This window comes from Hyperolius riggenbachi, chromosome 7 (genome assembly GCF_040937935.1).
Source record: "Hyperolius riggenbachi isolate aHypRig1 chromosome 7, aHypRig1.pri, whole genome shotgun sequence".
NCBI lineage: Eukaryota > Metazoa > Chordata > Amphibia > Anura > Hyperoliidae > Hyperolius > Hyperolius riggenbachi.
Window position 1 is genome coordinate 144,954,306 of NC_090652.1, and position 27,766 is coordinate 144,982,071.

At 44.5% G+C, this 27,766-nt stretch overlaps 1 protein-coding gene across 4 annotated transcripts in view; it reads left to right on the forward strand.

The window, feature by feature from the left end:
• Positions 1-27,766, forward strand: part of MRTFB (myocardin related transcription factor B) — a 422,849-nt gene that overhangs the window by 147,828 nt on the left and 247,255 nt on the right. The gene's annotated exons all lie outside the window — the stretch shown is intronic.

The following is a 27,766-nucleotide window of genomic DNA, read 5'->3' on the forward strand; positions in this document are numbered from 1 at the left end:
ACTCCTAGGAAGGTTCATCACTGTTCCATGTTTTTGCCATTTGTGGATAATGGCTCTCACTGTGGTTCGCTGGAGACCCAAAGCTTTAGAAATGGCTTTATGACCTTTACGAGACTGATAGATCTCAATTACTTTTGTTCCTGAATTTCTTTGGATCTTGGCATGATGTCTAGCTTTTGAGGTGCTTTTGGTCTACTTCTCTGTGTCAGGTAGCTCCTATTTAAGTGATTTCTTGATTGAAACAGGTGTGGCAGTAATCAGGCCTGGGGGTGACTACAGAAATTGAACTCAGGTGTGATAAACCACAGTTAAGTTATTTTTTAACAAGGGTTGGCAATCACTTTTTCACACGCCCATGTAGATTTGGAGTTTTTTTTTATCACTAAATAATAAAAACAATCATTTAAAACTGCATTTTGTGTTCAATTATGTTATCTTTGACTAAGAGTTAAAGTTTTTTGATGAGCAGAAACATTTAAGTGTGACAAACATGCAAAAGAATAAGAAATCAGGAAGGGGGCAAATAGTTTTTCACATCACTGTACATCTATACTGCATGTTAATACATGAAGTGTAGATTGTGAGTAACACTTCTATGATGAGACGTATTCCGTAATGGAATCCTGGAAGTGGTTTTTTTTTGGGAAACTCATTTATTAAGAAATACTGATAAGGTTTTAGACAATGAGAAACTTTGTTGGAACGCAGTAGAATCACATCCTGTGTTTTGGTGGTTGATATATGAGCTATGTCGAACATTTCTAAAGCACTTTTGTCCTATAAGACTCAAACACATAGGCAGCTGAAGAGAGTGGCTACCACTAAGGGTGCATACACACATCCAATTTTGATAGGCCAATTTTACCATTTCTATGTAGTATAAGGGCCCCTACTACGCAAGTATCCATACTACGTGGTTGTGGTAAAAATCTTGGATCTGCATACTAGACTTTAGAGCACGCTCAGTAAGCTACACTGGACATATAAGTGTATGCTGTAGGTATACCCCATAAAACCAATACTACATTACATGAGGGTAATCCATAGAAAATACAGGACGGGACTGTACATTATGAACAGGAAGAAAAAGCACTCTGACTATCTGCATAATGTAACTAGCTTAGTTTCCTTAGTCCTACATTAATCCTGTAATTGACACCCTGTGTGTGGGGAGAGGTGTGCATAGGCTTACCGCACCTCCCGTGGCCTGGCGGCTCTCTCTGTTTAGTTGTAAATCGCTTTGTTTCAAAGTCCTGGTTGTTCCAGGTGCATTATGTCCACTGGAGTTTGCTCCCGCGGGGAGATGTAGCCGGCACGGACATGTGCACTGGACTAGAGGTTGGCAGGGAGTGCAGTCAAAAGTTGCCCTAGCAGACATACTACGCATGCGCACGTAGTATGTATGGGTAAGAGGGCACGCGCTATGACATACTGCACCTACACCGACCCTGCCAACCAGGACTTTGGAACGAAAAGCTCTACTAACTGATTAACTAAACGGAGGCAGGCACCAGGCCATGGGAAGTGTGGTAAGCCTATGCGCACCTCCCCCCACACACAAACAGGGTGTAAATTACAGAATTAATGTAGGACTAAGATATGCTTTAAATCCATGCTGTAGGTCAAGTAAAAGTTAGTAAAAGTAAGTTATGTGGGGGGATGTGTGTGGATCCGGTAGGGTGTCTAATGCAAGGAGGTGACCCAGCATCAACGTGGGGACCTGGCCAGTACTAGCCCACAGGCTGTAGCTTCTCTTCCATTCCACAGGCGCCAGCAGGACTAGTTCCGTGGGAGGTGCAGGCATTGGGCAACCTAAATGGGCCCACAAAACGTACATATTATTATGCTGCAGGGTGAGCCGAATGATGGCTCGCCCTGCTGCCGCTCCAGTCCCCGTTGTCACAACTTTTGCATTGCTGCTATAACAGCGCCTACTTTTGAGGCTGATTGCTGTGCACTGAAGCAACCTGCTTCTCCACATGATATTCGTATTATGTAACGCTAATGCTGTAGGACTAATGCTGGGAATACATGGCTCGATTTTGAGCCATTAAGATGACTTGATAGAAAATGACCTACATGTCCGATCACCGTTCAATCGTTTTGCCGCTGGATTTCTCATTGAAGTGAATTGAAAAAAGATAAGAAAAACGAGCGGAAGATAAGAGAATCGAGCGGGAAAACGATTGGGTGCCGAATCGAGCGCCAGAATTGACCTGTGTATTCACAGCATTAGCCTTTATTATTTTTAGATCATTTTGCTTTTTGATCTAAAGGGGCTGATGCAACGCCCGACTAGAGCGGACAACAGCACCCCTAACGGCAGCAATGTTTTTCTGTGTCCGACTATATCAGACAACGGAGCTGAGCTGGAAAATGCCCACATCTGACATGGTCCGACACAGTAAAAAAACACACGATTGGTTCACACGATGGCCAGGGGCCCCGGACCTCTCTCACTGGCCGGGGCCCCAAGGCCAACACGTGATACCTGGAGGGGAGTGCAGGTGAGCCTGGACCTCTCACACCCAGACTCTGGACCTCTCACATCCAGAAAACCCACCAACACTGCCTCCATACTGAATGCTAAATTCAACACACACAAGCAATAGAACACAGCAGTACATGCATCCAGCTACATTTAAAAGTGGTCAGCAGGTGCTCGTCAGCCAATCAGGATGCACTGTCATACACCCTTTACCTGCCATACCACATCTAGCAGCCATTAGCATTCAGGTGGGAGGCTTCAGTTGGACGCCATCGCAAGATTGCGTCGCTAGCAGGACCGCCCCGTGCAGGCATCCCTCCCACAGGGGTCCCTCCCTAACCGCTCACCTGTCCGCCATGTCCTAGAGCTGAAAGAAAACGTTTAAAAACACACGATTGGTTCACACGATGACCTCTCTCACTGGCCGGGGCCCCAAGGCCCACACGTGATACCTGGAGGGGAGTGCAGGTGGGCCTGGACCTCTCACACCCAGACTCTGTACCTCTCACATCCAGAAAACCCACCAACACTGCCTCCATACTGAATGCTAAATTCAAAAAAACGACACAGGATTGGGAAGAGGTAAAGCATAGCAAATAGGATATGCCAATGCAAAAATGCATGACTGAGGCAATAACAATAATCGATTTGTCACCAAACATGATAGTATAACAAGAATAATTTACAGATCATTTTGGGCAGCAGTTTAGGGGCAGGCACAGTACAGACATGGCTTTTGGCTTCTGGCAGACCAGCATGTACTGCTCTATGCAGAGGGGATGTCAGAGGAAAGACCTTTATATTATCATCTGAACAATCAAGAACAATCATTTCAGCTGTGAGAAATCTGCATTGTGTACATACGGTAGCTTTAGGTTTGACACAGGTTCTCTTTAAATATGTAAGTGTTGTACAGAAAGCTGGAATGTAATACAGGATAAGTGCTGATATATAGTTACCTGATTATGGGGATGACTAAAGATGAACTCTGTAAGTATTTAAAGTAGTATTACAAGTAGTGTCTTTGGATTGTACATTTAATAGCAATAATATTTGGAACTTATGCCTGATACTTTTATTATTTGTTTTTTTTTCCTTCAAAAGTTATTAGCAGCAAAATTTCTAAATAGGGTTCAAACTCTATTTTAGTTAGTATTCAGATTAATGTGTGCAAATTAGTGAGATAACCAGAGAGACAGCTTGCCTGAGTCACTGAAGTAAGCTCCACTGCTGCGGTAAAGATTAGTTAGATGAGGAACAGATCCAAAACCCGTCATCTTGTTGCCAATTAATAAATCTTTATTATCAACAAAGCAGAATAGAAGGGACGAAAAAACTTAAATTTCAGACCAGCGCTTCATCCTTCATCTTAAATGTGTATAAACGTTACAATCTTTTTATATAGGCTGATATCCATAAAACCTGGAGTGGAACACGCAATTTATCACGCATACATGTTCTTCCTGTACTATGGTTTTTTGTTGATGACTAAGGCCCGGTTCACATTAGCGTTCCCTGTCCGGATTCGCCGGGCCGGATCCGGACCGTATACTGTACAAACGGAACGTACGTTACGCATAGCAATGCAAAGGCTATGCGGACGTTCACACGCGTCCGTTCCGTACAGTACGGAGCCGGACTCCGGACGATTTTCCAACATGCGCTATTTTTCGGTCCGGATCAACCGGCCCACGCACCCGGACCGTAGCCTGACTGCACCATCCGGAAATATGAAAGCAATGGGAAACGGAAGCACAGAACACACTGGAGACAAACACCGGACATTCTACCCCACTTCCTATGCGTATTTATAGCGGCCATTTCGGATGGGGACACATGGGCCCAGCATATCTGGAGTGGAGCAGCAGTGACACACGTGCTGGAGCTGTTTGGCAGTATGTCGGAGGTGGAGGTGAGGCCTAAACAGCGGAGGACCTGATTCTACAGGTGCACCAGGTGCACCTTCTGCAGACCCCAACAAATTTTAAGGTATTTTGTTTTTTTTTTGTTTTTTCCCCACGGATCCGGATGGCAGCCTGAAGCAGTCCTGATGCAAACGATCCGGATCAGGTCCTAATACGATCCGGATCCGGTCGGTTTGCATGCTAAAACGCAAGTGTGAATGGGGCCTAAGATTTATTCATTGGTGACCAGAAGACAAGTTATGAATCTCTCCCTTATTTAGTTCCGTTGTGGGTGTGGTTGGCCTTCTTTCCTGCTCTGCCTAAGCAGGGTCTCACCTGAACAGAGAGGGATATGGAGGCTGCCATATTTGTTTCAATTGTCCTTCTGATCATCAGCCTCTAATACTTTCAGTCATAGACCCTGAACAAGCATGCAGATAAGGAGCTCTGACTGAAGGCTGATTAGATTAGAGGCATTCTTGATTCAGGAGTGTGATTCAGGCACTTTTGATGCCAAGGTGATCAGCAGGGTTGAAATAAATACGACAGCCTACATATCACTCTCAGTTCCGGTGTCCTTTTAAAGTGTCCAAGCTACAACTGATAGAGCCCGTCATGGCAAGCTCTGTCTTAAGGATGGTGGTGGTGGTGGGGAGGTAAAATACTAACCTGTTCAGTAAGTATTTAATCCTGAAACCCCCCCCCCCCCCCCCATCGGTCCGTATTCACCTTAGGAACTCTAAGAGTGCAGCTGTATTGAGATGTTTTGGCTATTTTGAGAGGTTCAGCCTCTGAAGTGCCCTTTTTATACCCAGTCATGTTGGTAATTTGGGTTGTGTAGTGTTCCAAAAGATGTGTGGGTGAAGTCTAACTGCAGTCAAAAACTCTTTATTTCATAGATTCTAGATTAGAACTGCTTTAGGTAAATTTCTCCTTCTTGTTCTCTGTGTCTCTATCACTCTGGCAGACCCCAGTAAAAACTTCACAGATGTGATTTTTTTTTTATATTTAGTTATTTGTGTAATATATGTGATTATGAAAAGTTTTTTTTTTTAGTTCTTTAATTCTTGGTATTGCATTGTTCAGGAAGTATTGCAGAGAGAGAGAACCATTCTGATTACTGCGCTGGTAAGACCTGGAACAATATATGAAAAGACTGCGGGGAGATCTTTTTAAGATACAATCTCACCTTTCTTTATATAGGAAGTTGGAATTGCAGTATTTTCATTACAGGAAGCAGGTCTGTAGTTCCTTCCTCACATTTAATTCTAGGCTTTTCCTTGCTTTGTTCTCTTCAAGGACTGAACATTCAGCCAATGGCACAAACAGTGCGGCACCTGTTATTGCAAAATAAGGAAAAATACTAATGATTCTGCACTTTTGTTTGGTTCTTTCAGTAAAGCATTATTTATTATGCGTCTGTTATTGAATTATTATTCAAACTATAACTTATCACACATTGTACTGTATATGTTTTTCTCTTTCCGTGCTGCTTGGATACAGCATTGTTCATATTGCATGACGACATAGGTTGGATCACCTGCTTGTGGAAAGTGTATGTGTATATATATATATATATATATATATATATATATATATATATATATATATATATATATATATATATATATATATATATATATATATATATATATATATATATCGTATATATATATATATATATAATATATATATATATATATAATATATATATATATATAATTGATTGGCATCTGACACGACCATTTGCTGTTGGAGTTTGTGTAAGGTTTTTATATTTTTATAGACCTCTGCTCGAGGCACTAGATCTTTTAGGTTGATTTTACTGATTTCCACTGTAGTCTCTAGCCGCTGTTGTGCATGAGACTGAAGTCTAATAAATTGGGATTGGCAGATGTTGCTTAAAGAGGAACTCCAGTGAAAATAATATAATAAAGTGCTTCATTTTTACAATAATGATGTTTAAATTATTTAGTCAGTGTTTGCCCATTGTAAAAGCTTTTCTCTCCCTGATTTACATTCTGACATTTATCACATGGTGACATTTTTAGTGCTGGCAGGTGATGTCAATAGAAGTAGCTGCTGCTTGCTTTTTTGGCAGTTGTAAACAGCAATTTCCCACAATGCAATGAGGTTCACAAACAGGAAACTGTGAGGACCATGGGGAGGGGTTTCACCACAAAATCAGCCATACAGAGCCCCCTGATGATCCATTTTTGAAAAGGAATAGCTTTCTCATGTAAAAGGGGTTATCAGCTCTTTTTTCGTTACGTTATTTTCACTGCAGTTCCTCTTGAAGTAAACTGCAGATTAGAGTGGTGGTTGTATTGGTGGGGCCCAATCACCTTTACAGCTCTCTTACTTGTTGCTCCATAAACCGAAAAGAATTGACCTGCCTGATCAAGTCTGTTTATGGAAAGAAGAGAGTAGGGTTGCAACTCACATTTTTTTTTGTGTGGCTTATTGGGGGGAGGGGAGTGGGGGGTATATCTACTGATCTGATTCCTCAGTACTTTTCATCAGCATTTCTGTTTGAGGTTTAGTGTAGTGGGAGCTCTCTTGCTCTGAGCATAGACATAGCATTTTCCATTACTACAGTTGTGCTATAAGCTTTCAGTTGTATATTGCGCTTCTGGATCCCCATCTTTTTTGATAATTTCATTATCTACTGTTACACAAGCTTTGCATCCTATGTAAACATGGTTCCATTGCAATCAAAACCAGCTGCCTCTTATTTAGTGTTGCCAAGCAGCCTTCCAGGATCATTTATTGAGTCATCCCAGACGCCTTGGCTGCACAATTGCAGGATGTTGTTTATTTAAGAGTGCCTATAACCTTGTCACCCTGATCTCACACTAGACTGAGTAGGGTGCACAAGTTCAGTGATGATGACTCATACAGGGAGATTATGGCAAAGTCTGCAGAGAAGGCACTGTTTGCAAAGGGAAAGGCCACCAGATGATAACAGGAATACATGACTCTGGAACACTGATATGTTGCATGAATAAACTGTATTTCTTTGAAAATCTGCCCATTCATTGGTATTTTCAAATCGGCTCACATACTTGAATAAATGAGCCATTCCTCCCAATTTAATGTTTGCCTGATGAAACAAAGCTTAGATAACCTTCTTGGTCCTAATTAGGTTCTGTGATCTCTCAAACTATTGCACATTGGCCAAGCATTGCTTGTAGTTTCATTCTGCGCTGATTTTACAGAACCACATCCATGCCTGATGTCCTCCTTACTCTTCTTTTGCTTCCTGTGTGTTATGGGGTTCTGTTTAATGGCCGTGCAGATCAAAATTAGAACAGTTTGCTCAACACAGATCCTATTCTAATTTGTGTAGAGCAAATACTGCATTTCACCAATGATAGAGTGAAGATGTGAAGAGATGCTTTGCTCCTTAAAGACCTGCAAAACTTGCTGTAATTGGTGGAATCATGAAGGGTAGGCAAGTTCACTTTTATATCAAGTGATGTTGATGTGGCAACAGAAGTAACAGAACTCCAGATTTGTTACTTTCAGGGTCAGGAAGGTCAGGCTTCTGGAGAATATAAGGATTTGGATTGTGTTGTGTTTAGAGTTGGTTTATCAGGTAATGTTAGAAGTGTTAGGTTAGGGTTACTGATAGTTTGGGATAGGGGCTACGGAGAGGTCACACAGGCAGCCAAGTCATAGGAAGTAGATATCTGTACATTTCAATGATCTTGCAAGTGAGAACAACTATTCACTAGCGGTAGCAACATTGTAGCAACTCATTTCTGCAATTAGTCCCTAGCAACTTCATTATCTTTTTCTTACTGCCCTTAGTGGTATCAGAGGTGAATTAAAGGTTATCATGTTTTGGCCATTTCTAACCACCTATACATGGTCAGGCTCATGCTTTTTAGAACATATCTGGTTTGGAATATAACATACATTGCAGTGGTGTAACTAAGGAGCTTGGGGCCCCAGTGCAAGTTTTACATGGGGTGCCAAGAACTCTCTTGATATGGAACCTCAGAACTTTCCAAGGATACCTGCAGTGTCAGAGAGGTGTAATCGGAGTAAGAAAAGTTTAAGGATTATTAATATCCAATGCACATAGAGGTGTTCATTACCAGCATATCACCAATGCAAAGTTAATAGGATGGATGATGGAGAGCGCTCTCGCCTTGCAATGCTGGGTCCCCGGTTCAAATCCCAGCCAGGTCAACATCTGCAAGGAGTTAGTATGTTCTCCCCGTCATCGTGTGGGTTTCCTTCGGGCACTCCGGTTTCCTCCATATCCCAAAAAAACATACAGATAAGTTAATTGGATTCCCCCTTAAAAAAAATTGGACGTACACTACCGTACATACACTACAGGATACATACATAGACATAGGACTATGGTAAGGACTAGATTGTGAGCCCCTCTGAGGGACAGTTAGTGACAAAAAACGCATTGTTGCATAAGATGTCGGCGCTATATAATTACTAAATAATAATCACATGGTCATGCATCTTTTACTCTGTTTTCATGGATAACCTTGTGCTATGCTGCATAGCAGTTTGCTACCTCTCTGTCTGTCTGTCACCCCTTGTTTACATTGTATGTATCCCTATTGATTGTCCAGCGCTATGTAATATGTTGGTGCTTTATAAATACAATAATAATAATAATAATTTTACCCTGGGGAAAATGTACATTTTTCTTTTACCTACTATACGTGCACATGTATTTTAAATGTTAGTTTTTCGTCAGAGTGCCCTTTTAAGACATTGATTCTATGTAGGATTTATTTATTATTCTGCACGGAGAATAATCTATTCACTGAACTGTCTTGGTGTGATTTTAGCACAGTCTATTAACCAATCATAAGAGTTTTTGTGTTCTATAGAAATGTGTAGTTATGGTAACCTTCAGATTGTGTTAGGACTGTGTGGGAGCACGACTAGCATTGGCAAGAATTTACTTCATGGTACAGCATAGAGCATTCTTTTCTATTAGAGAAATACAGTACATGTTATCGTGTCTCTGTTCAGTGACAAATAATGCAGCGGAGAAGGACAAGATTTACTTATTCTTTGCAAATAATACATGTGTTTCATTTATGACGTTCAGTTTCCAAAGGATTGTGTTTGTTTTTTTGTTTGCTTTGGGAATTGACTGTGTTATAATCACTTCATATTTATAAGAGAAGTAACAGAATGTACATGTAATTTTAGCATTAACTTTATCCTTTTCAAGACACAGAAAAGCACTGATATTCTTTTATCTGATGTCAATAGAGAGCTTACTCTGGTTGTGCCAGGCATACACTTTGTAATCTTATTAGTATTATTATGCAGCTTTTATTTTTAAATCTTGATGGATGATGATTTAAAGTGTCTAATCATGTACAGTACAGACCAAAAGTTTGGACACACCTTCTCATTCAAAGAGTTTTCATGACTATGAACATTGTAGATTCACACTGAAGGCATCCAAACTATGAATTAACACATGTGGAAGTATAGTACATAACCAAAAAGTGTGAAACAACTGAAAACATGTCATATTCTAGGTTCTTCAAAGTAGCCACCTTTTGCTTTGATTACTGCTTTGCACAGTCTTGGCATTCTCTTGATGAGCTTCAAGAGGTAGTCACCTGAAATGGTTTTCACTTCACAGGTGTGCCCTGTCAGGTTTAATAAGTGGAATTTCATGCCTTATAAATGGGGTTGGGGCCATCAGTTGGGTTGTGGAGAAGTCAAGTGGATACACAGCTGATAGTCCTACTGAATAGACTGTTAGAATTTGTATTATGACAAGAAAAAAGCAGCTAAGAAAAACGAAGTGGCCATCATTACTTTAAAGGGAAGGTTCAGGGAGGGTATTGAAAAAATAAACATCAATTTCCACTTACCTGGGGCTTCCTCCAGCCCGTGGCAGGCAGGAGGTGCCCTCGCCGCCGCTCTGCAGGCTCCCGGTGGTCTCCGGTGGCCGACCCGACCTGGCCAGGCCGGCTGCCAGGTCGGGCTCTTCTGCGATCCAAGGCCCGGCACTTCTGCGTCCCACGCGGGCGCGCTGACGTCATCGGACGTCCTCCAGGCTGTACTGCGCAGGCGCAGTAGTTCTGGCCAGATCGGGTCGGCCACCGGAGACCACCGGGAGCCTGCGGAGCAGCGGCGAGGGCACCTCCTGCCTGCCACGGGCTGGAGGAAGCCCCAGGTAAGTGGAAATTGATTTTTATTTTTTCAATACCCTCCCTGAACCTTCCCTTTAAGAAATGAAGGTCAGTCAGTCTGAAAAATTGGGAAAACTTTGAAAGTGTCCCCAAGTGCAGTCTCAAAAACCATCCAAAGCTACAGAGAAACTGGCTCACATGTGGACCACCCCAGGAAAGCAAGACCAATAGTCACTGCTGCGGAGGATAAGTTCATCAGAGTCACCAGCCTCACAAATCGCAGGTTAACAGCAGCTCAGATTAGAGACCAGGTCAATGCCACACAGAGTTCTAGCAGCAGACACATCTCTAGAACAACTGTTAAGAGGAGACTGTGTGAATCAGGCCTTCATGGTAGAATATCTGCTAGGAAACCACTGCTAAGGACAGGCAACAAGCAGAAGAGACTTGTTTGGGCTAAAGAACACAAGGAATTGACATTAGACCAGTGGAAATCTGTGCTTTGGTCTGATGAGTCCAAATTTGAGATTTTCTATTCCAACCACCGTGTCTTTTTGTGCAACACAGAAAAGGTGAACAGATGGTCTCTACATGCCTGGTTCCCACCATGAAGCATGGAGGAGGAGGTGTGATGGTGTGGGGGTGCTTTGCTGGTGACACTGTTGGGGATTTATTCAAAATTGAAGGCATACTGAACCAGCATGGCTACCACAGCATCTTGCATCGTCATGCTATTCCATCCGGTTTGAGTTTAGTTGGACCATCATTTATTTTTCAATAGGACAATGACCCCAAACACACCTCCAGGCTGTGTAAGGGCTAGTTGACCAGGAAGGAGAGTGATGGGTTGCTGTGCCAGATGACCTGGCCCTCCACAGTCACCAGACCTAAAACCAATTGAGATGGTTTGGTGTGAGCTCATCAAGAGAATGCCAAGAGTGTGCAAAGCAGTAATCAAAGCAAAAGGTGGCTACCTTGAAGAACCTAAAATATGACATATTTTCAGTTGTTTCACACTTTTTGGTTATGTACTATACTTCCACATGTGTTAATTCAGAGTTTGGATGCCTTCAGTGTGAATCTACAATGTTCATAGTCATGAAAATAAAGGAAACTCTTTGAATGAGAAGGTGTGTCCAAACTTTTGGTCTGTACTGTACGTGGAACATGTTTTCTTTCAGTATATATTCACTAAAGAGGATTACTTAACAATACAAAAGATTAGCCCATGCAAGCAGTGAATAAACTCTTTTTTTTTTTTTTTGCAACTGATTAGTATTGCAATTCCAGCAGGGATAAGTAAAAGATATAATTTAAGGTGGCCATACATCAGGTGACTTGGCGGTCAATCGATTATTTGATTAGATTATTGTAATCGGATGAAAATCAGTGGCACCAAGTGCATGCCCGATCGACGATGCAACCAATTTCGGGCTGAAATTGGTCACATTAGTTGATCGGACATGCTGCAAGATATAGGGCCGATTTGCTCGATCGTGTGCATGGCGGTAACGGCGAGCAATATCGGGATGAGCGACGAAAGCTTCGAAACCACCAATGCTGTCCCTGTTAATGTGTAATGTGACCCCCTGGTGCCCAGCGCACTATACATTACCTGTCCGTGACCACCGCTTGTCCTCTGCTTGCTCAGGGCGCACTCCTTGCTCCATACACACGCCCCACGTGGATGCCGGTTTAACGGGGTGCGTATGACGTCACACAGGGAGCCAGAGCAAGTGGAGGACAAGCGGCGGACAGGGAATGTATATAGCATAGGGCATGTCGGGTGTAACACACATTAGGGGAGGTGGCGCACAAGGCCGATTCAGTTTCAGCATGAAATTGATCGGAAATCAGCCTACGGTATATGGCCAGTCAACAGATCTCTCTCTAATCAGATTCGATTAGAGAGAGATTTGTCTCTTGGTTGGATCTGCCCATCATTGCTAGATATATGGTTAGCTTTACAGTTATTTACAAATATTCTCAGCTCGAATCACAAACTCCAAAAGATTAACAAAAAAGAAGTACAGAAGAAAGATGGGGGGGAGAGAGGCACTGGCCTGTCCTAGAATCATCACACCAGGATCAAGGCAGACACCTGCAGCCAAGCCACTATACGACTGGAGACATTCTGTTTGGTATTTAACGATTTATGGCATTATTGGCCAGCCACTGTTCCAAAATTAAATCTCTTCTCCGCTGGGTTCCGGACCGGCTGGCTTGTAAATTAGCATATCAGCCACTTTGTTGGTCAGTGTGTATATGATGTCTGAACGACTTGTTGTTTGCACTTCAAGTCGTTTAAACGACAATCAGGCGTAACGTTGGATGTGTGTACGCACCTTTACACCTAGGTAATGACACAGGGGGCTTGATTCACTAAATGTGCTAACACTTAGCACGACAGTGATAAGCCGCTTTGCACGTGATATCATGCACGTAAAGGTATGACTTCGCACGCAAACTATCGTTATCACGTGCTAAGTATCATTATCACTTGAAGTCACTGCAGATCACGCGAACGGTATGTAGATAATGAATTATTACTGTATACAGTACATTACGCGAGCCACGGTAAACTTTGCGCGCGCCATATTACATTAACTCACATGTTAATGTAAGCACCATTGCTGATTTCACGCTATGGGGTGAAGCGCCATAGCTTTCAATGGCATTCCGCACTTAGCGCGTGAAGCGTAACACCGTTTGCACGATAAAACTTAACACGTGAACGGTGGAAACTGTTCGCGCGCATGATGCTTTTGCGCGCTCATTTGCGCGTGCAAAGCCTTTACACGTGATAACTGAGTTGTCACGCTTTAGTGAATCGAGCCCAAGATGTTTGACACCCGTTTTTTTGTTGTTGTTTTTTTTTTTTTTTAGCAATAATACTATACCTGCTATCCTTTGTGTAGCCTGTCACATTAAATCATGCATAGGAAAATATCGATCTACTGAAAGGAATTTCTTGGTTGACTGCTACTATACTTTGCAAGATTTGTTTCCTTCTTCGTCATAGAGTTGAAAATGTCACTCAACAAAGCTTGCATGTTTTTTATGCACTTGGCCATGCCATGCATGTATAACAAACATCTAATGTAGGACCATCTCTGGCATTGGTACCCATAAACTTTCACTGGGCTTTCATCCAGTGGAAAAGGTTTCACCCAACCCCTAAAGATCACTTCTTTCCAGCTATATTCGTTTCACTGGTGCAGTTCCTGCATTTAGCAGCAAGTCAGACTGTTCCACCTTGCCTCTGAATCTGTTCTGTTTCTGCCTGTGCTCGGCCCATATGTGTAATCTGCTGTTTCCATATATTGTTTGGAAATTGACTGCTCAATCCAATTAAGAGTAGGCTGAGTAATCACATGGCATTGACAACCAAGGATGCATACACACATCCAATTTTGATTGGCCAATAATTTGGCAATTTTACCACCTCCAAGTAGTATGAGTTCCAACAGGTTTTGAATACGATGAGCAGATTATGTACGAAAGTTCTCATACTATGTGGAGGCGATAATATTAGCTAGTTATTGGTCAAATAAAATTGGATGTGTACACACCTTAAAGAGACTCTGATGCGAGTCAAAATGCATGTTTTTCTTAATGTTAAGCACTATAGCTAGTGCTAAACCGCTGCATAACCGTGACAAAACGAGGGGTTTATACCCCCAAATCCCCTTGTCTAATTGTGGGGAGCGCTTCCTGATTGAGGCAGAGCTTAGGGCTGTAGCTCTGCCTCTTCGCACGTCAATCCCAGCTGATCGCCGCCTCTCCCCGCCCCTCTCAATCTTCCTTCACTGAGAGGGGTGGGGGAGAGGCGGAGATCCGCTGTGGATTGATGCGCATGGAGGCAGAGCTACAGCTCAAAGCTCTCCCTCCATGGGCAGCAAAATCCACGACCAAGAAAGTTGTGGATTTAGCTCTGTGATTTGGTGGGGGGTATACCCCTCGTTTTGCCGCGGGGATGCGGCAGTTTAGCACTAGCTATAGTCCTTAACATACATAAAAGTTAAACATGGATTTTGACTCGCTTCAGAGTCTTAATTGGTACCAGAGGCAGCCACCAGATTAATCATTGTGTAAAGCTGGATGGAAGTCATTTGACTGAGCTTTATACGAGCAGTACTGATGGAGGGCCAGATGTTAAAGGACATCCGAGGTGAAAATAAACTGATGAGAAAAACAATTGTATCTATCCTCCCTCTCCTAAAAATGACTTTTTAAGATACCCCACGGTTTTATTTTATGCTTAAAGCTAGATTTTACGTTTTACGGTTTCATTGTCTCTGCTCAGTGACACCTTCATTGAAGTATGCCAGAGCTCAAATCAATTATTGACCCTATTTAACTCTTTCCTGCTCTCAGAAGCCATTTACTGACAGGAAAATGTTTTATGGCTGTAATTTGTTAGTGAGGATTATGCTATTGCCTTACCCAGTCCGACTAGGTCCCGACCCGGACAGAAACTGTCACTTCCATACCTGATGCTTAAGGCTAGTTACACACCGGGACGTTGCGTTATAGTGGACGTTATGGTCGCATAACGTCCCCTAACGCAACGCCTGCCGGTGTTGGTAGAGGACGTTGAGTGAGCCGCGTTAAGCGGCTCTTTCCGCATTAGGGCAGTGAGAGTGGCGCTGATTGGCCGGCGGGACCACGTGATGCGGAGTGAAACACTCCGCATCACGTGGTACCGCCAGCCAATCAGCGGCCACCAGTGCAGTGCATATTGAGTAGCCATGTGCGTGGCTACGTAGCTGCCTCTCCCCGCCTCCTCTCCTCACCAACACTGAGCATGTGCAACAGTCTAACGCGGCTTAAGCCGCTGGAACGCTATAGTATGCTGCACGTTCTGAAGAACGTGCAGCATTACATGTAACGCAAGGTGGGCAGTGTGAACAGCCCCATTGACTTTGTATTGTTGTGAGTTGGGGAGCGTTACAGGCTGCACTAACGTGCACCTGTAACGTCCCTGTGTGGAAGCAGCCTAACTCTTTCAGGCAGAGAAAGAAAAAAAGAAACATAGCCTAGTTATTTGTGTGCTTGGCACTGTACAAACACATGTCTATCTCACCTTGGTTGTCCTTTCATGGCCATGGTTGTTAATGGCTAAGCATGGTGGGCTTTCACCCTTATTCAATGTATACAGTGATTTTTCCAGACTCTGAGTAGTTTGATTTCATGTACTGTAGACAATGAAATCCCAAATGATTTGCAATTTTACATTGCAGAACCATTACCCTTACATGGTTGCAATATTTAGTCACTCATTGTTTCTCACGGTTATGTACTTCACCCCATCTTTACTTTTGAGAGACTTGACTTCTCTGAAATGCCCTTTTTTTACCTAGTCATGTTGGTAACTTGGGTTGGGAGGTGTTCCACAAGCTGTGTATTTGTGTTATTTTGTTACCCTTGCCCCATCCTTTTTAAATTTAGTGCTTGTATCAAGTTTAGATTGACCATATACTTTTCATAAAACAAAAACCTTTCTTATTTTCAAAATCCAGTGTTGTCTTACCACTGTTATACATTAAATACATTTAAATGATTTGAATATTATCACATTCTGTTTTTATTTACATTTTAAAGTGGACCTGAACTCTTGCACAGGACAGAAGGAAAACCTAGAGAAATGCCCTGTGTATGTACTTAGAGAGTTTAGCCTGTCTAATTCCCCCTCATCTGTGACTAATCGCAAGTTGTAATTTGATCTACCCCTGTGTCAGCTGACTGCCACGGCAGTTAAGCTAATTTGAAAGCACAGGATGTTAATAATATGTCTGCTTGCATGAAGGAAGTAGAAACTCTGGAGATTTATTTTAGGATTTGTATCCTCTGTAGCAAAGCAATGTTTTTCTGTAAAGGTTATTATGCTGTTGTGTATCTTTTAAAGCAGAGAGGAAGTTATGAGTTTAGGTCTGCTTTAAACAGCATCCTCCCCTTCCCTTCTGTGGAAATGGGGCTGCATACTGGCCGCCTCTTCTACAGCAGTGCTCTTTTGGTAACCATTGTTCATGCAGTATCACTATGAGTGCACAACCATATTCATTCCATATAGAATGTGTGGCATTATGCTTTATTAAGCAGGTGAAAGTTTTCCACACATGGTAGTCAGCTTCTTGTAATACACCACCTTAAGCGTGACATAATATGTTACTTTCTGCCGGAAATCATTAATAAATAGACCACTCAGGTGGCACTTGGAAGAAACTTTGCCTAATTAAGTAATTTCAGCCAGAGAGTCATTTTCTAATTTGCCTTTCCACACTAATTATTTAGAGTTTTACTGGTTGATTAAATTAAAGAATGTGAATTATTAGAAAACATAGGTGCCTTAGAAATAAAATGTTAGAGGACCACCAGTGAAAATAATGTAATAAAAAAGTGCTTAATTTTTACAATAATTATGTATAAATGATTTAGTCAGTGTTTTCTCATTGTAAAATCTTTCCTCTTCCCTGATTTACATTCAGACATTTATCACATGGTGACATTTTTACTGCTGGCAGGTGATGTCACTGGAAGAAGATGCTGCTTGCTTTTTTGGCAGTTGTAAACAGCTGTTATTTCCCACTATGCAGCAAGGTTCCCACAGTGTGATGTCAGTACCTCAGTGCTGTGAGACGCTGACATCACACTGTGGGAGGGGTTTCACCACAAAATCAGCCATACAGAGCCTCCTGATGATCTGCTTTAGAAAAGGAATAGATTTCTCATGGGAAAGGGGGTATGAGGTACTGATTGGGATGAAGTTCAATTCTTGGTTACGGGTTCTCTTTATTATGGCTATCCTTTCCTGAGGATAAAGCAGATAATCTGTGGATTACCTTCTGCAAGTGTGTGAATAGTTGTGCTGTCTGTTTTGTACATTGCACTTACATGCAGGGACCAATGCAAAGAGCTTTGGAGTTTCCCGATGAACCAACTGGCAGGCAGGGCCGGATTTTTACTTTTTACCGCCCAAGGCCCACTGTCACCATCACCATTTGTAAGCGTGTGTCTGTGAGTTAGATATGCAGTTTTCCTGAGTTCAGGTTCACTTTGATTAGTACTTGTGCAAAAAGAAATGCATTAGTGATCTCTGAGACTAGAGCCTTGTGGTTCCTGACTCATACCTATCTAGCCAGTACATGCTATAAAGGTGTCCATACTCTACGCAGACCATGAAATAGAAGTTTTTTAAAGAATATCATCTTCCAGGTATCAACTTTATACCTGTACTGCTTTCTAAGTTAGATTTCAACACAAATCTTGTCTAAGGATTTTTTTTAAATTCAATATTTTATATTGAATCTAAAGTTGAATCTATTGAAAATGTTGAAAAGCATATAGATACCTGGGACCATATACAATTCACCTTTTCTCTTGAGTTTTCTTCCTAGGAGATAATTTTTCATCTTGTTTTTAAAATTACTTTTCAGCATTTTGGAATTGAAAAAGTACCACAAAGTAGTTGAAAAACTATTATCAAAATCATTTTGAGTATTTTCTTGCTTGCCACAGATTAAAAATGCATTTTATTCATAAGTCCCAAATTTAAGTTCTTCTGTTGCAGAGATTGAGGATCCATGAAGATTCAATATAACGTAAGCATTTTTTCACAGAAAAAAAATGTTGTGTGGAATTGCATCAACGTTAACTGACATGGCTAATATTGTATATGCATAACAGAGTTGTCCTTTAAAGAGAAACCGTGACCAAGAATTGAACTTCATCGCAATCAGTAACTGATACCCCATTTTACGTGAGAAATCTATTCCTTTTCACAAATGGATCATCAGGGGGCGCTGTATGACTGATATTGTGGTGAAACCCCTCCCACAAGAGACTCTGAGGACCATGGTCCTGGCAGTTTCCTGTCTGTGAACCTTGTTGCATTGTGGGTAATAGCTGTTTACAGCTGTTTCCAACTGTCAAAAAACCAAGCAGCAGCTACATCACCTGCCAGTAGTTAAAATGTCACCATGTGATAAATATCAGAATGTAAATCAGGGATTTAAAATGTTTTTGCAATGGGCAAACACTGACTAAATCATTTATACATAAATATTGTAAAAATAAAGCACTTTTTTATTACATTATTTTCACTGGAGTTCCTCTTACCATTTAAAAACTATTTTAACTGGAAATCTTGTGCTTTAGCTCAGAACTGCGTTTGATTTATTTTTAAGTTCATTATATTCCCCAAAAAACTGTTGTGCTTTTTTTCTAGCTTTCTGTCATTTGTCGGCGTAATATACTGTATTTCCGTGAATTCTGGATATGAAATTGTGATCTGTCTTAAAGCATAGTAGTCTTTGACGTGAGCTATCCATCTGCGCACTCAAAAGACAGCCCAAAACCAGAACATTCAATGTCTGGTAAGATCCAACTCAGCCAAATTTCTCAAATCACGCTTCTGTTGGGAACACTTTAAGATCTAAAATTGTAAAAAGACACGAGAGGACTTGTCCACTTACTAGGAGACTAATCTATGGTATTTACTACAGAATATTTTTTTTTTTACTTTAAGAATGTGTAAGCTTATGTCCTTTGAACATTGAAGTTTGTTAGGGTGGAGCAGCAGGTTACGGCGTTTTAATAGATAACAGCACTTGGAACAGGTTTTCCATGCTCTACTACTGTTAAGATGAATAAATATAGGTGAGTTAGCAAATTTATGTAAGGGGGAGGTCAGAAGTGATATGGACAAGAGACTTTCTGCTGTATGGAAATACTTCAGCAATTGGCTGACTGCTGTTTACCAGAGAAGATTGATTCAAGATGCATGATCATTGTTTGGCTTGTCCATAATTAATCTCAAGACAGTTATTACTGTATGTCCGTTCGTAGCTTTTAAATATTTGGTCTGCAGTGTCCGCACTGCAGAAGATTGCTGCCCACTGTAACCAGCAATGTCTGTGGGTTTGTGTGATCTTCTCTTAATCTGGTCATATTCTAGACAAATTTGAGAGACAGATACCTAATGTACCTTCAGTAATTTATTGTCTTCTTTGTCCACTTGAAAGAATATGAGTGGAATATCCTATAACTTGCGCTAGTCTACTAGTCGTTGGCCCTTTACCAATTCTGATGCTTTCAATGCTTCTGGTGCTTGCTCCCGATATTGGGTGGTGCCAGTGGTCTATGTAAAAAAGCAAGGGGAGAGGGAGCGCTCCAATGGTGCATTAAAACTTTTATTAACAATACATGCAAGTGTTAGTGCACTTACAGGATTTAGTAGTTACAGACCGCTTTAGGGGCCGCCAGTAGGCTTTCCCGTAGCCCCTGAGCTTGGCCAGAGCTCAAAGGAGCAATGTACATCAGGGGAGACGTGGGCTGCGGGTGGATCCTCCTCTCAGCGTGCCACCTGACGTCAACGCGTTTCGTCACTTAACCACGCCTCCTTCGGGTCAAGAAGGCGAAGAAGGCTTGGTTAAGCACCGAAACGCGTTGTGACGTCAGACGGCACGCTGAGAGGAGGATCCACCCGCAGCCCACGTCTCCCATGATGTACATCGCTCCTTTGAGCTCTGGCCAAGCTCAGGAGCAGCGAGAGAGCCCGCTGGCGGCCCTCAAAGTGATCTGTAACTACCAAATCCTGTAAATACACGAACACTTGCAGGTATTGTTAATAAAAGTTTTAATGCACCATTGGATTGCTTCCCTCTCCCCTTGAAAGAATATGAGTAGCTATGTTTATCTGCACCTTTGTCCCTTACTTTGGGTAACAATTGTATTACCGTATATTTGTGATTTAAATATTCACAACTTTTTTATGGCCTTCTGTGTTCATATAAATCTCTCCTGTTTAGAATCCAGTTAACGTTTTTGCAGTGTAAGACCACATATGTCATGCATAGATACTGGTATGTGTTTCTATAAATGCACTTGTACAACTGAAATAAAGGTTTGGAAGATATGTCTGAGGACCCTATCACACTGGTGCGGTGCACTAAATTGCCACACTGCTACCACAGCCTAATGAAACCCTATGGGGAAGTTCATACTTCCCACGTTCCGGTACCCTGTGCCGGAAGTCCCTAATCTAACGCTAGCGCAGAACTACATTACCGTGCAGGACCCACGGCGATCTGCATCAACGCGGAAGTTATGTTACTCTATGGCATCGCAGGTTTTTTTTTAAACTGGCGTTACAATGTCGCGGCACACATGCGCAGAAGCGTATTTTTATAATATGCTTCTGCATATCCGAAGTAGGAAGTGACGGCAAGCGTGCGTCACTTCCTGCTTGGCTGGTGGCCAGACAGGGAACACCGTGTACTAATGCAGTGTTCCCTGAAGGCCTGTTTTTGGCAGTGCGGTGCGCCAGGTATGATACACTGCTGACGTCGCTGGTTTACAGTGTGAAACCAGCCTGAAGGTTGAGGCTGGATTTACGCTTAAACACATTGCGTTGCATTGCATCCCATTGAAAACCGCATGCTGCTACACAACGCAAGTCAACAGAATGCGTCTGTAAACCCAGCCTAAAGTGAACGCGAGGTAAATATTGGATCTTTCCTCCTACTCATGGTTTTATTTTATGTATAGACATTTACAAAGTGGATTTAATGTTTTGTTGTCTCTGCTCAATGAAAGTGTCTCAAGAGTCCCAGTGTGAAAATACACAAACTATTGACTTTTTTTTTTATGTATCTCCTACTCTCAGAAGTTGCAAGAAAAAACTTTAAAGTGTACCGAGCCAAAGCTTGGTACACAAAATCAGATACTTACCTAAAGAGAGGGAAGCTTCAGGATCCTATTGAGGCTTCCCTCTGTATTCTAATGTCCTCTGTCGCTGAACGTGCCCCCCTGAAACATTAGAGACAAGGCATTGCCACTAATCAGATAGGAGCCGCGCAGCTCCTCTTCCTTATTCATGGCCGCGCAATAGCTAGCTGAGCCCGCATGCGCAGTGAGCGGAGCCACGTGGTACTGCGCATGAGGGGGGCGAGCTCGCGTCGCTACAGCACGTCCATGAATAAGGAGGTGGAGCTGCATGGCTCTGCAACAGGGGACTTTAGACAAGCGAGGGAAACCTCAATAGGATCCTGAGGCTTCCCTCTCTTCAGTGTAAGATCTTGTTTTTAACCTGAGCTTCGGCTCAGGTTCACTTTAATGGCTGTAATTCCTTAGCAGTGAGGGTGATGCTGTAGTCCTTATAAGGTTCCGACAAGGGAAAAACTGTCACTTACATGCCTGAAGGTTAACTCTTCCAGGCAGGAAACAAAAAAAAATACATAGCCTAGGTATTAACTTGTTTGGCACTGTACATACATTTTTATCTCCTGTCACGTCACCTCGGGTTCACTTAAAAAAACGTTCTCCATTTCAGAGGATATGAAATACGCTAGCACACAACTATGGTATGTTAAACCAGCCAGCCATGCACTGAGCAAATTTCATCACACACTGACCTGTATTTATGAGCATTTGAAAATGGTGTGTTTTGCTAGGAAACAATATGTCATGGGAGAATATTAATTGTGTGTTTCATGGCTAACCTCTTGCACTACTTCAGTACCTAAATAGCTTAATCTGCATGAACAACGCTTATTCAGCCTTGTCCATTAGGAGGAAATGCTTCTGTGCATAACAACGCTGGGGGATTTTGTTTAAAAAAATGAAGAGGAATCCAAGTTGGTTATGACCAGTTTGCTTTGAAAGCATTGATAAAAATGAAGTCCTGTTTTTTCTCTTTGCAGCTTTCAGCTGCATGCGTATAGCAGACACACAGTGGTCCTGATATAGGGAGGTTTTGCCGTGCTAGAAATCACAAGAGAACATCAGTAATCCTACAAGCCTGACCTGTATTTATTAGACACATATCCTTATGTGGCCAGAGAGTCTGCCACCCTTAATCGGTGGTATTGGAGCATAGTGTGCATTGTTAAAAGGTTACTGACCAAAGGTGCCCATACATCAGACGATGTATGGGCAGATCGACCAAGAGACAGATCTCTCTCTGATCTAATCTGATTGGAGAAAGCTCTGCTGACTGCCCATACACCAAAGGCCGATTCCTGATTGATTTCAGCATTACATTTCTCGGGAATCGGCCTTGTGACACCACACGTGCCGCCTCGCTGCCCCGACACTGTCGTACCCCCCTCCCATGACAAATGTGCCCTGTGCAGTATACTTTACCTGTTGGTGTCTGCCACTGGCTCTGTCCTCCATCCACATACACACGTCCCACGTGATTGAATTTCAGCCCGCAACTGGGGGCACCATCGATTGGGCATGCTCTTGGCGGCACAGATTTTCACCAGATCCATTTATAATCGAATTGGATGGTCAAGTCAGCTGCCAAGTTGCCTGATGTATGGCCATCTTTATTTGTGAGATTGCAGTTACATTTGTACATCTGCATCCAAGCACTGTTGTGTAAGCAATCAACTGCGTCAAGCAGAATTACGTGCATCTTACCGCATGACGAGTAGAACAGAATGCAATGCATTATTACACTCATCGTGCAGTAAGACTCAATGCACATAATTCTGCTCAACCCAGTTTATTGTATACTCCCCATAATATTACTATTACATCTAGAGATACTTTGAATGAATGAGAATTCGGTCTCTCTGTGCTGGTATGCAACTGCAGTCACAACCGATAATTCAACAACTTTGGAGTAACCCTCATTATGACCCTCAAAACATTTTCCCCGAGTAGGAAATTGTCAGTAAATCCAGGCCAGTTTTTCATTTAAAATGCCTCAGTCATCAACCAGATATTACTGACCTCCTTCTTAATTGCCTAGTGTCTGGCTATAATGCTAGTCATCCAGTGGTGGATCTAGAGGGGTGCAGGCATGGCTAGTGCTATGGGCGCCACTGCCCCATGGGCGCCATGCCTGCCCCCATGCCTTTGCTCCCTCACTGTCTGCCTCCCCTCCTGGGTTGCGTCCCCCTACCCAGCCCCGCTGCCCTCACACCACCGCTCCAACGCTGCCGGTCTCCCCTCCTGGCTGCGTCCCCTCCGCTGCGTCTCCTCTAGCGTCCCCGCCGGCGTCATAGTAACAGACCACCTACTGAGATCAGTGGACACGAGAGCGCTCAAGCTACCCGCCGCCCGCTGTACTCCAATGCGGAAGTGACATCACTTCCCGCATTTGGAGTACAGCGGGCGGCGGGTAACGTGCGCCTGCTCTGTCCACTGATCTCAGTAGGTTGTCTGTTACTACGACCCAGGGGACGCTAGTGGAGACGCAGCGGAGGGGACGCAGCTATGGCAGCAGTGGGGGAGCGGCACGCACCGAGATACAGGTACAGAAGGCAGCCTGCACCCTGCCCCAGCCTTCACCCTGCGCCTAGCCACCATTCACCCTGCCCCAGCCTTCACCCTGCGCTTAGCCACCATTCACCCTGCCCCAGCCTTCACCCTGCACCCAGCCACCATTCACCCTGCCCCAGCCTTCACCCTGCGCTTAGCCACCATTCACCCTGCCCCAGCCTTCACCCTGCACCCAGCCACCATTCACCCTGCCCCCAGCCACCATTCACCCTGCCCCCAGCCACCATTCATTCTGCCCCAGCCTTCACCCTGTGCTTAGCCACCATTCACCCTGCCCCAGCCTTCACCCTGCACCCAGCCACTGTTCACCCTGCCCCAGCCTACACCCTGCACCCAGCCACCATTCACCCTGCACCAAGCAACCATTCACCCTGCCCCAGCCACCCTTCACTCAACCACCCTTCACCCTGCCCCAGCCACCGTGCACCCAGCCACCATTCACCCAGCCACCATTCACCCAGCCACCATTCACCCTGCCCCAGCCTTCACCCTGCACCCAGCCACACTTCTCCCTGCCACCATTCACCCTGCCTCAGCCACACTTCACCCAGCCACCATTCACCCTGCCCCAGCCTTCACCCTGCACCCAGCCACCATTCACCCTGCCCCAGCCTTCACCCTGCGCTTAGCCACCATTCACCCTGCCCCAGCCTACACCCTGCACCCAGCCACCATTCACCCTGCCCCAGCCTACACCCTGCACCCAGCCACCATTCACCCTGCCCCAGCCACCCTTCACTCAACCACCCTTCACACTGCCCCAGCCACCGTGCACCCAGCCACCATTCACCCAGCCACCATTCACCCAGCCACCATTCACCCAGCCACCATTCACCCAGCCACCATTCACCCTGCCCCAGCCTTCACCCTGCACCCAGCCACACTTCTCCCTGCCACCATTCACCCTGCCTCAGCCACCCTTCACCCTGCGCCAGCCACCCTTCACCCTGCCCCAGCCACCCTTCACCCTGCACCCAGCCACCCTTCACCCTGCACCCAGCCACCCTTCACCCTGCACCCAGCCACCGTTCACCCTGCACCCAGCCACCGTTCACCCTGCACCCAGCCACCGTTCACCCTGCCCCACCGTTCACCCTGCCCCAGCCTTCACCCTGCGCTTAGCCACCATTCACCCTGCCACAGCCTACACCCTGCACCCAGCCACCATTCACCCTGCACCAAGCAACCATTCACCCTGCCCCAGCCACCCTTCACTCAACCACCCTTCACCCTGCCCCAGCCACCGTGCACCCAGCCACCATTCACCCAGCCACCATTCACCCAGCCACTATTCACCCAGCCACCATTCACCCTGCCCCAGCCTTCACCCTGCCCCAGCCTTCACCCTGCACCCAGCCACACTTCTCCCTGCCACCATTCACCCTGCCTCAGCCACCCTGCACCCAGCCACCCTTCACCCTGCCCCAGCCACCCTGCACCCAGCCACCATTCACCCTGCACCCAGCCACCATTCACCCTGCCCCAGCCACCCTGCACCCAGCCACCCTTCACCCTGCCCCAGCCACCCTTCACCCTGCACCCAGCCACCCTGCACCCAGCCACCATTTGCCCTGCCCCAGCCATCCTGCTCTGCACCCAGCCACCATTCACCCTGCCCAAGCCGTCCTGACCTGCACCCAGCCACCCTTCATCTAGCCACCCGCCCTGCACTCTAACCCAGCCACCCTTCAACCTGCACCAAGCCACCCTGAATACAGACTCACCCTGCTGCCGGTCCCAGCCACCCTGCACCCACACTCACCCTACAGCCAGTCCCAATTACCCTGCATTCTGACCCAGCCACCCTGGCCTGCACCCAGAGCCACCCTGCACCCTGATCCAGCCACCCAGACCCAGTCACCCTGCACCCAGACTCACCATGCAGCTGGTCCCAGTCACCCTGCAGCCTGACCCAGCCACCCTTTACCCACACCCAGCCACCCTGCACCCAGACCCACCCTGCAGTTGGCCCCAGCCACCCTGCCCCAGTCACCCTTCATCTAACCACCCTTCAAGGGAAAAAGGAGTGGGGGGGGGGGGCACACTTTAAGTGTTTGCCATAGGCACCATATTACCCAGATACGCCTCTGTAGTCATCTGGCAAAACTACTTTCTAAACAACTGTGAGAGTATGCAGAGGTACTGACTCTTTTCTGACTTGCCTTATTTTCCTACTTCCAACAGGAAGTGCACTAGATTGGCCCAAATCCAGGCTGCTTACAGTTTGCATTTCTATGCAAGTCAGAATTAGTGGCATCCTAATGACCATCTTAAGTGTTCAGTGTTCTTATGACGGTAGACTCGTGAACACAGTTGTTTGCCAATGCAAAAAGTGCTGTTTTTATTCTCCATTGCTAGGTACACACGGTACAATTTTCTGTTAGATTTACCTGCCAGATCGATTTTTTCCAACATGTCCAATCTTGAGTTCGGTCGATTTTCCAATCAATTTCCACAGAAGTGAATCAGAAAATCGATTGAAATTAAGATCGGATATGTTGGATAAAATTGATCTGGCAGGTAAATCTTATGCTGGGAATACACGGTACGTTTATTCCCGCTGAAGCGAGCCGCTGATGGGGGGCCGCTGAAAAAATCCGATGTGCCCGATCACCCGCCGGATCGATTATCCGCTCGATACTGCGGGCAGGACAATAGAAGAAAACGAGCAGAAGATAAGAAGCACCCGCGGGGACGAGCGGTAAACGATCCAGGCGCCAGCGGCTCGATTTAGCGGGAATAAACGTACCGTGTATGCCAGCATAACAGAAAATTGTATCGTGTATACCTAGCATTAGGTGGTCAACTGGGTTTCTTTGAGATTTCCAGGAGTATTGTATGACTTGCTGTTGTGGGGTTATGGTTGACCACTCCTGAGAAATGTTAACAATTGCCTTAAATTGCCTCTTTTTGTATATGATCTGCCTGACAGATGACTAGTGAGCTTCCAAATCTTTAAAAAAATCTTTTTTTAACTATTTGTAAAGCCTTGTAAGCATCAGTAGCTGTTTAGAGATCCCCAGAATGATTTTCTCAGAATCGTAACACTTAAGCTACATACACATGAGGCACGGATGTCTGCAGTTGCATGGAGACAAGCAACAGTTGAAAGTCTCCAGCAACGACAGTTGTATACAAGCAACGATTGTATACACGCGGCAACAACCTGTCTGCAACATAGCGGAAACTGTTGCTCAGCAACTTGTGTCGCAGGTTCAATGAACTGTCGGACTCACAAGAGTTGCTAGAGACTAGCATACGCACGACTGCACCGACTTGAGACTAGGGACGGTTGCTGCAACAGCTGTTGCCGGGGATTGAACAAGTCAATCGCCTGGAGACAGCTCTGATTAGCAACAGTTGCTTGCGTGCGCCTCATACACATGGAGGACCTGTTGCCGCAACATGCGCGCGCCATGTGTTTCCAGCAACAGTTGTAGCCCGTGTGTATGGGCCTTTACACAAACCTGTGTTAGGAAGAACAGAATAAGATTGTGAAGACACACTTTATATTCTTTAAGACTAAGTTCACATTGTGTTGTGGTATAATGAAATATTGAAATGCACATTGTTACACATTGTTACACAGATTCCAAAGTGCATCCCGTTCTGTTGTAGTAATGGACACGTGCTGTGCGGTACTGGACCCCACACACATTGTGCCCATTTTTTAAATGGCTAGAGACAAGAACCATGAACTGCAACATGGGTGTCATCACGAGCAGCCAGTTTTGCAATCCATTGCGATGTCCAGCATGTGAATAAATAGTGTAAATTTAGCCTAAACGGTGGCATAGTGGTTAGCGCTCTTGCCTTGCAACGCTGGGTCCCCGGTTCGAATCCCAGCCAGGTCAACATCTGCAAGGAGTTTGTATGTTCTCCCCGTGTCTGTGTGGGTTTTCTCCGCGCACTCCGGTTTCCTTCCACATCCCAAAAACATACAGATA